General features: G+C 43.5%; 1 long non-coding RNA gene across 1 annotated transcript; it reads left to right on the forward strand.

Moving 5' to 3' along the window:
- The first annotated feature begins 901 nt into the window (after nt 1-901).
- On the forward strand, nt 902-3,218 carry LOC311148921. The gene is made up of 5 exons (XR_014614967.1): nt 902-1,152; nt 1,256-1,361; nt 1,878-1,956; nt 2,066-2,393; nt 2,558-3,218. It is a non-coding gene; the product is annotated as an uncharacterized lncRNA (long non-coding RNA).
- Nucleotides 3,219-12,608: the final 9,390 nt, after the last annotated feature.

A 12,608-nucleotide genomic window follows, 5' to 3' on the forward strand; every position in this document is an offset into this window, starting at 1 on the left:
CTTTATTACACAACTATAACATTGGAGTAATATTATGTTGGCTATTATTCATTTAGCAAAATGTCTTCCCCCTCTCTTCTCTTCAGCTATTTTTCTAAAGTGTGTGCCAAATGCTAAGGTAAAGACATTTTCCCAATAACATACAATATACAGTTTCATTAATGTGAATATGTACTGTACATATAAGCCTGTTTTTTTAATGATGATGTAAAAGTGTGTTTGGTCCACTAGGCAGTATGAAAGGGGACATGGCTGCCTTGGTGACATCAAGAGAAATGTCCTATTGGTCCACACTCACCGGCAACAGTGCACCTTCCCACCCACCCTCCACTACCATGGAGAAGTAGGCAGCTGGCACAGATACGAGCCAGTCAAAGGGAGAGGCAGTGAAGCAGAGAAGCGGCCCAAAGCACTTACCATCTCAGACAGGTGTGAAGTACTGTAGCTCTCCAGAGGAGGTCCTCTCCCCATGTACTCAGGGGAAGGAAATGAGAGAATCTTCTGATGTGTTAGAGGCAGAACTGTGTGTGTGTTATGTCTGTGAGGGAGGACATCTGCTCTCATGGCAAACTAGTCAGAGTGGCTGTGAATAAGAGGGGGGAGAGGGGAAACGAGGCAATGTGGAGTGGGATATTACCCCTTCAGGTTCAACTAGGTCCAAAGGGAGGAGAGGAGCGAAGGACTCAAAAAGGAGAGTGTCACAGGGAGGCGTTGTCTTACTGTGAGGAGGACCAGGGGTTGTGATGGAGCAAGGCCCGTGATGACCCAAGAGGAGGCAATCTTTTTTGACAATTTTAAAACACAATACAACCACACATGTGGATACAGTACAATGCCATTAAAATCATAGAAGATGACACAAAAAAGTAAAAAAAATATGTCCATTGTGGTCCTCATGAATATACATAAAAACAAAATAACACAAGATTATAACATGAAAACAAAATACATATCAAATTAATTTCATCAATAGAGAGTTAACCTTAAAATGAATAAAATAGATAGAGAGCAACTCAAGAGTTCTAAAATGCCAGTGTTGACTCAACATCACCATGTTGTTTGCTCATATCCAGGAAATGATAATGCACAGGAAGCTTCAGCTGCAGGAAATTACACAATGCCAGCAGAGTCCTTGCAGTCATGGCAGAATTGGTAAAGTTGAATAGTTTGCTTCATGCACAACTCCTTGCATGTATTTGTTGTTCAAATCATAATCAACCCAACCTCATGGTGATCTAATTGTATGTTTCCATAGGTGGCTGGCTGGCTATGTAATGTGATGATGATGATGATGACGATGATGAGGACCCCGGCAACATCACTGGAGAGAAGGATATCCCTTCACCCAGCAGGTTTTAATGGTACCATTTATTTAATAATCCAAGAAGGAAATAAAATGTGAATGAACATGTTGGAAACTTGTATCACCACTTTGTTGCACTTCGTGGTGATCTAATTGTAGTACCAGCGAGAAGCTGAAGGGGACACAGAGGAAAGCAGTTCAGTCAGAGGCAGAGAGAGATACTGTAGGTCAGGGACGAGGAGGAGGTGGCTTTTGATAGCAACAGGTGGCTTTTGAAGGTATTTTCTCACACTTCCTTAATTTGCCAGATTGGATTATTTGATTAAAACCATTAAATGGATTTTCAAGTCAAAGACGCTGGGATGAAAGTCATGAAAGTGAACATAGTTCAAAGGATTCCTATCTGCACATACTGTGCAATAAATTAAATTCATTTTCTTTCATTTGGTTTGGATTTTAAAGAGGAGCCAGCTGACAATGTTCCTCAGATTGTCAGCAAAAATAAAAGGTTTGTGCAGTGTCACTTCTAAGTTATTTCTATCTGTTTATTGTCATCCTAATTTAATATTCCCAGAAAAATAACACCAAAGGCAATCTTGCCTTGTGAGTTTAACGGCTGTGGGAAAATCTTCTCCTCTCGGCAGTACCTCAATGTGAGTCCAGCAGCATAGCTGAAGATGACCACTCACTATCTACTTATTACAGCCACCGCAAGGTCAAATACACTAAACTCCATTCTATCTTATCTCACCTTTTGTTCAGCATCATATGAAGTACCAGCACTTCCACCAGAGGACATTCACCTGCTCTCACATTCCCTGTGGGACTTCAAGAAGCACCTGAAGGAGCATGAGAAGCTGCACAACAATGAGGCTCAACATTTCCGTGTTATGATTCTTTATTATCATCCTTTGCTTCTGCACAACATGCTGAAGTAATGATTGTCTGAGTAGCTATTTGTAGGGCCCTGCGTACTCTGGCTTTTGTCTTGAGATCAGAGGGACATCTGTGAGTTCTGTGCCTGGGTGTTCCGCACCAACAGTCACCTTCACATCCACCACCGCATCCACACCAGAGAGAAGCCTATTCAGTGAGTGTTCTCTGTCATAGCAACAGCACTCAAGGACTATTTTTCAGTTTATTTTATACTGAAAGTATAGTCAAAACTTGTTTGGTATATGGGTTGTGGTCCTTATGAGTGTCCATCTATCTATACTTTTGCCTCATCCCTCTTCCTCTCTCCCTCTCTACCAGGTGTGAGGTGTGTGTGGCTTCACATACTGTCAGAAGGCCTCTCTCAACTTGCACATGAAAAAGCACAACATTGACGACAGACCAGTTCCCCTGAGAGGTCTGCAGCCGGCACCGCTCACCACCGCAAAAGCCACCCTGACCCTGACTAGACCTTGAGCTTAACCATCACCACCTCCAACACTGAATCACCCCTCACTGCTACCCCAGTCCATGTCCCAGCACAGCAGTGACACTACCGCCACAGCCACAGCCACAGCCACAGGCGACTTGCTTTATCCTTGTAGTGACATGAAACACTGAGACTGTGTTTTGCCCCACGTTTACACCTGTAGAGATGTGTGGCATATCAGGGTCCCTCTATTGACTGTAAATAATGGTCCTTTGGTGTTTTGTGACCCAAATGGCCAGCATGTCAGTTTCTCTATGCAGTCCATGGACAATGTCCATACTGAAGACGAGCAGTCTCTCCTTCATTCTTATGTGTGTTTTTGTTACATGACCCAATGTTTTGGTAAAGAAGGGTAATGATTGAGAAGACCACCTTTGGGTGTTGCTTTTGTATAAATATTTTACTATGCAGCTTTATTTATGAGGAAAGTATGTCGAAGGGAGGGGGAAAATTAAATGTTTGTTACATTTTCTTCTATGATCTTGCATGACCTTGAAAGACAAATGACATTACACATTTTATCTATGAGGAAATGTGAATATATTATTAAACCCCCTTTAATCTGGCTTTCAATACGTCAGTTTTATTGATTGAAGCCCACATTGGCCAACACAGCCACTCACTAACAGGTGTGCGCTATGTTTAGATTTTTTTTCTTCATCCAATTGTCGCATAGAAATTCTAGAGGACCCGCCTTCAAATGGTTGCTATGCCTACAACATAGTGCTCTAGGCTTGATTGACAAGTATATCAACCAATAGGGACAGATGGGTGGGAATTTGCGCGCACACTGAAAACTGCCTAGAGAAATTGTGCCTCTGCCTACTATCAAATCACTTTGGGCATTATACACGCTACGGCTGGAGCTGGACAGGTGAATGACTGAAGATGGAAAATGTACTATAAAGGTTTTCCAGGAAAAAAATACAGGTAATTAACAATTATTTAGGCTGGGTCCTGTAAAATAGCTTGCTTTGTAACTAGCGCGAGGAACTGCATAATGCCGTGCGGTCTTCAGCAGCATGACAGAAGACAATGTAGAATTCTAGCTTGTACGCTAACAGTAGCAGACAACTGACAACGTTTTTGACCTAAGCTTGTTGCCAACCTTTAACTGGATATTGGTCATGTTATATTATTAAATTATCTTTACTTGTTGTATTTGCTAAGTAGACAGTTTAATGGCTAATTATGGAAAACTACTCAGTTTGCAAAGCTGTCAGATTATACTTTTGATAGTAAAAAAAACATTGATTTATGTACATTTTACATTGACATTTTAGTAATTTAGCAGACGCTCTTACCCAAAGCGACTTACAGGAGCAATTAGGGTTAAGTGCCATGCTCACGGGCACATCGACAGATTTTTCACCTAGTCGGCTCGGGGATTTAAACCAGTGACCTTTCGGTTACTGGCTTAACGCTCTTAACCGCTAGGCTAGGCTAGGCTAGGCTACCTGCCGCCCCATCAAATGTGTTATTAAAGATAGCGTAATTAGAGACTCGACTAATCGAATGCTTTGACAATGTTTATTTTGAACATGAGTAACTTGGTTGATGATATTGCTGGTTGGAAGAACTAAAAGTCACCGCTGACTGTCACAGATGCTGTGACTGTTTTGATGTTTTTCAGGTTGTTGTTTTTTACCACTTATTTGTGTGTGTGTGTGTGTGTATCCCTGTACACCCCTTATATTCATCTTGGTAGAATCATATCCTCCTTCGATAGTCCAATATGTCAACAGTCAGAGATACTTATTAAATTACCATGATGTTGATAAAAGGTCTAGAAAGTTACTTAACTTGAAAACTGTTCCAGAAATTGCCAGGTTTTCTATTTAGTATTGTATGGAATACCAACTTCATGGCCTCTTGCCAGTTGACTTATTGAGTAGTTGAGCATTTAGGTATGTATTCTGCAAAGTATTTTATCTTTTAAAAAATTATGTTTATTTATGAGTTGCACTCTGAAAGCTTAACCTACCTTTCTGTCTCATCTCTATTAGCTTTTCATTATGGAGATTTCTATCAGCTTTAGTTTGACCAGAGGCAGAAATTCACCTGATAATCATAGTGGGAAATATAGGTGGGTTGAGGTCCGGTTTCTAATCAGGTACCTATTGAAGCCAGCACAACATCCCTTAACTCAGAAAACCTCTGCATCTGAAATCATAACCATCCAATCTCTCTGGAGGGGTGAGCTGAGGTTGTGTGGTGCTGGCTGCTGCTGGTCCCAGCAGGTCTCTCAGGCAGCGGCAGGTAGGCCCTTACTGCTGGAGATCACACTGAGCTTAACAGTGGAGGCGTTGACCCCCGCCAGGCCTGTTGATCTGGGACCAGGCAGGCACCTCAGCAGCCTCTCTCTCTCTGCCCGCTGCCATCATCAGGTCCCTGCTAGCTCTCCTCCCAGAACAGAACAGAGACATCTGAAGCATGCTGAAATTACAGGCCATATTTCACTGTCAGACACCATCCACATCACCCAGCCTCGGCCCCTAAAAGGCTGTGATGTGGGGAGCAGCAAGGAGGAAGAGAAGAAAGGCAAGGCCAGGGGGAATAAGAGTCCTACTTTGCATTTAGATTAGAATTGACTGTGTGTCTGTGTTTTGCTGTTGATTAGCCTAAAGCCTGATCAGAGCCTGCCTGCAGAGCCGGCCACCTCAGCCTGCGAGGAGAATACTCGGGCTCCCGAGTGGCGCAGCGGTCTAAGGCACTGCATCTCAGTGCTTGAGGCGTCACTACAGACCCCCTGGTTCGATTCCAGGCTGTATCACAACCGGCCGTGATTGGGAGTCTCATAGGGCAGCGCACAATTGGCCCAGCATCGTCCGGGTTTGGCCGGTGTAGGCCGTCATTGTATATAAGAATTTGTTCTTAACTGACTTGCCTAGTTAAATAAAGGTTAAATAAAAATAAAAATAAAAAATACCATATCAATATAAGGGGGCTAACTCCGCTCTGCAATCAGAGCACTCAATTCAATCATTTTATGGCACTGGGGAAAATAAGCATCTCACATGATCCTTAAAGCTAGAATCCTTCGTTGCTTCACACATTTTAGGACTTATAAATTATGTATGTATACCCATTGATTCTTGAAGAATATAACTTATAAATAAATGCCTCATGAACTTAGTTCAACTGTCGTACCCCATCAGAACCCAAAATATAAGCTTGTTTTATGCCAATGTTTGTAAACAACGTAAATGTAAACAAACACTGTTGAAAATTATACATTTGATCAGTCCTTAGTATTTTATTAGGATCCCCATTAGCTGTTGCAATAGCAGCAGCTACTCTTTCTGGGGTCCATAGCTTTGTCTATGAATTTGAGTGGTTACATTTCCCCAGCCCCATCCCCTAGCTTTTTAGCCAAACGGGCTGAGAGGACACTTTGTTATTGTTTCAATTAAGGATTCTAGCTTGAAGGATTTTCAGTCATCATGATCTAGCTGGCTCCCTGTGCCCTCACAGCTCTCCCATACAGTATAGTATGGTGCTACTGTATGGTGGCAATGAATTAATGATGGAGATCCCCTGCCTGTAATGTAAGCTACAGAGCTGCTGGCCGTGGCCTCCTTGGATCTTGCCAAGCAGAGCAGAGCCATGAGGCAAGGCCTGGGCTTGTGCAGCCGGTGGCCATGCTACTAAGCATAGGGTCTCTAGCAGATGGATCTCTCTGGCCACGAGTATCCACCGTGGGGCTGGCTGCAGGAACAGACCTCACTCTATGCTGGGTTACTGATTCATTTCAAGCTGTGCTAAGCGGACCAGTGATAAAGGGAGCTCGATATTAGGATTTCCCAGGTCGAAATGCATCACAGGTTGTTGACATGGTGGCTGACTACTGTGACGTCAAATCTATTTTGTGTAATTCCATATAATATGGGATGTTGCAGTACAAAAGGAGGAGAGTTCTGATGTTGTTCAGCACCTTGTGTTACCAATCATGTTTCTAATCTGGGTCACCCAAAAGCACATGGTGACCCAAAATAAAACCACGCTGAAGGAGATGAGCGAGAGAGAGAGAGAGAGAGAGCCTCCTTGTGTATAAATCTGGATCTACATAATGTTTTTTTCTGGTTGCTGTTTTGTCATCTCAATTAGCAGCTGGACTATGCAAATATATTCTTACCTAATTTGATTTGTATGATGTTTTTGAATGTTTTGTTATGCCATGTTCACAGACATCCATTCTGAATGGACTGCCAGTGCTCACCATGCTGTCATGCTCTGCTCAGTGCTGGGTCTGTCTGTGCTGGAAGTGATGCCTGGCAGGCTGGCTCCTTGTCATAGACTGTACTGGACTGCACCGTATGCTACAGGGACAACAACACATTCAGCTCCAAACAATGGGGAGCAGGGAGGAGAGCATACTCTGGTTCTGCCTGATTATTCTGCTGCTACCTGGGTAGAGGAGGGAGAGAACATTTGACACAGAGGTTTGTTCATGTGTACAGCTTGATGGTGTTGAGGTCCAAATTGATGCAGCAACAGCACATTACATCAAGCCAGTGAATAGGGAAATCAATGATTGCATGTAGGCTACGTTTAATTGCAATTCATGGGCCTTTGTGCTGAGACTGTTCTGATTAACATAGGCGTTGCTGAGAGTGCCAGCCTGGCTTCATTAGGAAATGCATCGGCGAAGTTGTCCCCACAGTGAAGGTTCGCTGCTTCCCCAATCAATCTGGATTAACACAGAGGTTGGCACTAAGCTAAAGGACAGGGCTACCGCACACAGGGCTAACGCAGACAACCCTGGGGTGGAGGCCCCATCCACATCGACGGTGCTGCAGTGGAGCGGGTCGAGAGCGTCAATCACTATGGACTTGAAATGGTCCACACACAAGTGCACAGTCGTGAAGAAGGCGCCTCTTCCCCTCAGGAGGTTGAAAAGGTTTGATATGGGCCTTCAAATCCTCAAAGTTCTACAGCTGCACCATTGACAGCATCTTGGCTGGCTGCATCACTGCTTGGTATGGCAACAGCACCTTATCCCTATGCATATCTACCTCTATCACACCAGTATCCCTGCACATTGTAAATAGGGTATTGGAACTGACCCTAATTTATTGTGTGTTTTTGTTCTACCGTACGTTATTTTTACTACTACATTGATATTGATTACTGCATTGTTGGGTTTCACTGTACTTGTGCATGTGACATTAAAACTTGAAACTTGATAATGGTCTGTCCCTTTCACATTGAATGAATCAACAGGAGCAAGTACAGCCAGCTCCATGTGGCCAGATGTGCCAGTCACTTTGGGGTGACTCAGACTGGCTTTGGAAGCATAGTCATTGGCAGGTGGGCAGGGAGGGTAGTGGGTACTTCAAAATGGGTCTAACAGGGAATTATCTCTTCTCCTCTCCCTGCCAAATCCGGTTTGATGAAGGACAGAGCGACATACTCTGCAGTGCAGTAGCTACTGACGCTGTCCTTGGAAAACACCTACAGCTACGACAGTTTGGCAAGATGCATCATAGATGTTACATCTGAGATTGGGGATTTAGCTATAGGTCACATGCATTTTACAGCTCTACTACTATATCAGTCTGTCATTTAGTGTAGGAGAGTGTGTTGATTGGTGGTAGCACTTTTCTCAGTTCTCTTCCATTTGTCTTGTTCCCCTATTCAGTTTGTTCTGTATAAAAGCCTTAGGCCTGTCTGTTCTTTTACGTGTCTCGTTTCACCATCCACCCACCCTGTCTTTCTGTTCCTCTCCCACCTCACTGCCTCTGCCAGTGACAGATGGGACCGTTAATAGCCTAGCAGACCGTATTCACTTGATTCTTGGCCGTCAATACTTTGACCCATTTTCTCTCTTCTCCAAGATGGAGGAGGCAGATATCTGGGGTTGTCATTAAGTCAGTGAAGGTGGGAGTTAGTCAATCCCCCCCCAGCCTCATGCCTTAAGAGGTGAGCTGAAGGAGGGTGGTGTGGGGATATAAGGACCAGGCAGGGAGCCTCCGCTGAACTGTCAACCCAGAGAGAAGCATCTGCCAGAAGCCCCACTTCAATTCCCTCCACCACAGGGAAGAAAGAGGGAGGCTGAATATGGGTGGAGAGATGCCATTTATTTGCTGCCAAAACAAGAGGAAGGGGACAGTTTATGGGGTGGGGGGACTGGAAGGTGCTTTTTATTTTTTTTCTTAAGCCCAAATTTTTTATGGCAGGCCATCTGGTTCTTGTCAGTAGTTGTTTGTTTGCTCTATTTCTACGGCATTAGACTCTAGACTACAGCCTGGGCTCTAAGTGCTGATGGCTTCTTCTCCACTGCTGTGTGCTGGTGATAGCGTAGCGCTGCCATGGCTGTGGTCTTCGACTGAGCCACCACTAGCCTGTCTGACACTCACAATCAGCAGGGGAAACGGCTGGAGCCCAGTCCAGGGTGGAGGCAGCACGACGCTTTACTGTTTCAAACTCACTAATGCTAAGCTGGTGAGACACAGAAAGGAACTAGGCCTATTAGCCCTTATGTGCTATTTTAATTATATTCCTTATCAGTCCACCCACCTCTGAGCTGTGTAACATGGAGAATGCTGTTCTCTCTCTCGCTCTCTCTCTCTCTCTCTCTGACCCTCTGTGTGTGACTCAGTGAGTCAGCTTGTACCAAATGGTTCCACCACAGTAGCTTCTACAGCAGCCCACCATGCTCAGCTCCTGTGGAATATACAGTTGAAGTCGGAAGTTTACATACATACACCTTAGCCAAATACATTTAAACTCAGTTTTTCACAATTCCTGACATTTAGTCCTAGGAAAAATTCCCTGTCTTAGGTCAGTTAGGATCACCACTTTATTTTAAGAATGTGAAATGTCAGAATAATAGTAGAGAATGATTTATTTCAGCTTTTATTTATTTCATCACATTCCCAGTGGGTCAGAAGTTTACATACACTCAATTAGTATTTGGTAGCATTGCCTTTAAATTGTTTAACTTGGGTCAAACGTTTCGGGTAGCCTTCCACAAGCTTCCCACAATAAGTTGGGTGAATTTTGGCCCATTCCTCCTGACACAGCTGGTGTAACTGAGTCAGGTTTGTAGGCCTCCTTGCTCGCACACGCTTTTCCAGTTCTGCCCACATATTTTCAATAGGATTGAGGTCAGGGCTTTGTGATGGCCACTCCAATACCTTGACTTTGTTGTCCTTAAGCCATTTTGCCACAACTTTGGAAGTATGCTTGGGGTCATTGTCCATTCGGAAGACTCATTTAGGACCAAGCTTTAACTTCCTGACTGATGTCTTGAGATGTTGCTTCAATATATCCACATAATTTTCCTTCCTCATGATACCATCTATTTTGTGAAGTGCACCAGTCCCTCCTGCAGCAAAGCACCCTCACAGCATGATGCTGCCACCCCTGTTCTTCACGGTTGGGATGGTGTTCTTCGGCTTGCAAGCACTCCCTTTTTCCTCCAAACATAACGATGATCATTATGGCCAAACAGTTCTGTTTTTGTTTCATCAGACCAGAGGACATTTCTCCAAAAAGTACGATCTTTGTCCCCATGTGCAGTTGCAAATTGTAGTTTGGCATTTGGAAATTGCTCCCAAGGATGAACCAGATTTGTGGAGGTCTACAATGTTTTTTGTGAGGTCTTGGCTGATTTCTTTTAATTTTCCCATGATGTCAAGCAAAGAGTCACTGAGTTTGAAGGTAGGCCTTGAAATACATCCACAGGTGCACCTTCAATTGACTCAAATTGTCAATTAGCCTATCAGAAGCTTCTAAAGCCATGACATCATTTTCTGGAATTTTCCAAGCTGTTTAAAGGCACAGTCAATTTAGTGTATGTAAACTTCTGACCCACTGGAATTGTGATACAGTGAATTATAAGTGAAATAATCTGTCTCTAAACAATTGTTGGAAAAATGACTTGTGTCATGCACAAAGTAGATGTCCTAACCGACTTGCCTAAACTATATTTTGTTAACAAGAAATTTGTGTAGTGGTTGAAAAAACAAGTTTTAATGACTCCAACCTAAGTGTATGTAAACTTCCGACTTCAACTGTAAATTACCAGAGGAATCTCAATGCACAACACTGTTCTAGTCTTTGTTTACCGCTGGTCCAGGGTTTCCGTTAGCTGGTTATTGCCAACTTTTGTCCCCCCCACAAAAAAAGAAAAGCCGATGATTATTATTTTTATTTATTTACCATGAGGGAAAAAAGTATTTGATCCAGAAAAACGCATGTCAAAAATGTTAAATTGATTTGCATTTTAATTAGGGAAATAAGTATTTGACCCCTCTGCAAAGCATGACTTAGTACTTGGTGGCAAAACCCTTGTTGGCAATCACAGAGGTCAGAAGTTTCTTGTAGTTGGCCACCAGGTTTGCACACATCTCAGGAGGGATTGTGTCCCACTCCTCTTTGCAGATCTTCTCCAAGTCATTAAGGTTTCGAGCCTGACGTTTAGCAACTTGAACCTTCAGCTCCCTCCACAGATTTTCTATGGGATTAAGGTCTGGAGACTGGCTAGGCCACTCCAGGACCTTAATGTGCTCTTCTTGAGCCACTCCTTTGTTGCCTTGGCCGTGTGTTTTGGGTCATTGTCATGCTGGAATACCCATCCACGACCCATTTTCCATGCCCTGGCTGAGGGAAGGAGGTTCTCACCCAAGATTTGACGGTACATGGTCCCGTCCATCGTCCCTTTGATGCGGTGAAGTTGTCCTGTCCCCTTAGCAGAAAACCCCCCCCAAAGCATAATGTTTCCACCTCCGTGTTTGACGGTGGGGATGGTGTTCTTGGGGTCATAGGCAGCATTCCTCCTCCTCCAAACACGGCGAGTTGAGTTGATGCCAAAGAGCTCGATTTTGGTCTCATCTGACCACAACACTTTCACCCAGTTCTCCTCTGAATCATTCAGATGTTCATTGGCAAACTTCAGACGGGCCTGTATATGTGCTTTCTTGAGCAGGGGGACCTTGTGGGCGCTGCAGGATTTCAGTCCTTCACGGCGTAGTGTGTTACCAATTGTTTTCTTGGTGACTATGGTCCCAGCTGCCTTGAGATCATTGACAAGATCCTCCCGTGTAGTTCTGGGCTGATTCCTCACCGTTCTCATGATCATTCAAACTCCACGAGGTGAGATCTTGCATGGAGCCCCAAGCCGAGGGAGATTGACAGTTCTTTTGTTTCTTCCATTTGCGAATAATCGCACCAACTGTTGTCACCTTCTCATCAAGCTGGAAACTGGATGTTCTCTTTTAATTTCTGTTAGTTTTTAGCATTTATTTTGCCTTTTAATGTTTTTTGTAGGCCTTGTGTAGGTCTACAATCTTGTCCCTGACATCCTTGGAGAGATCTTTGGTCTTGGCCATGGTGGAGAGTTTGGAATCTGATTGATTGCTTCTGTAGACAGGTGTCTTTTATACAGGTAACAAACTGAGATTAGGAGCACTCCCTTTAAGAGTGTGCTCCTAATCTCAGCTCGTTACCTGTATAAAAGACACCTGGGAGCCAGACATCTTTCTGATTGAGAGGGGGTCAAATACTTATTTCCCTCATTAAAATGCAAATCAATTTATAACATTTTTGACGTGTTTTTCTGGATTTTTTTGTTATTCTGTCTTTCACTGTTCAAATAAACCTACCATTAAAATTATAGACTGATCATTTCTTTGTCAGTGGGCAAACGTACAAAATCAGCAGGGGATCAAATACTCTTTCCCCTCATTGTAAATAACATTTTGCCGGCCAAATTGACCGGGAGAAAAAAAACTGTAGGCAGTCTATCAGCACGTCACCCGCCACAATGTGAGCTGGAGGCAGTATGCATTTTGAAAACATACTTAATTGTTTGAAACATGAATATTTTACTTCATATTATGAGGCATGTCTTACCTTGCTTGAAAATCTGACCATAGA

This window comes from Coregonus lavaretus (assembly GCF_964263955.1).
Source record: "Coregonus lavaretus genome assembly, chromosome: 21".
In the NCBI taxonomy this organism is placed as follows: Eukaryota; Metazoa; Chordata; class Actinopteri; order Salmoniformes; family Salmonidae; genus Coregonus; species Coregonus lavaretus.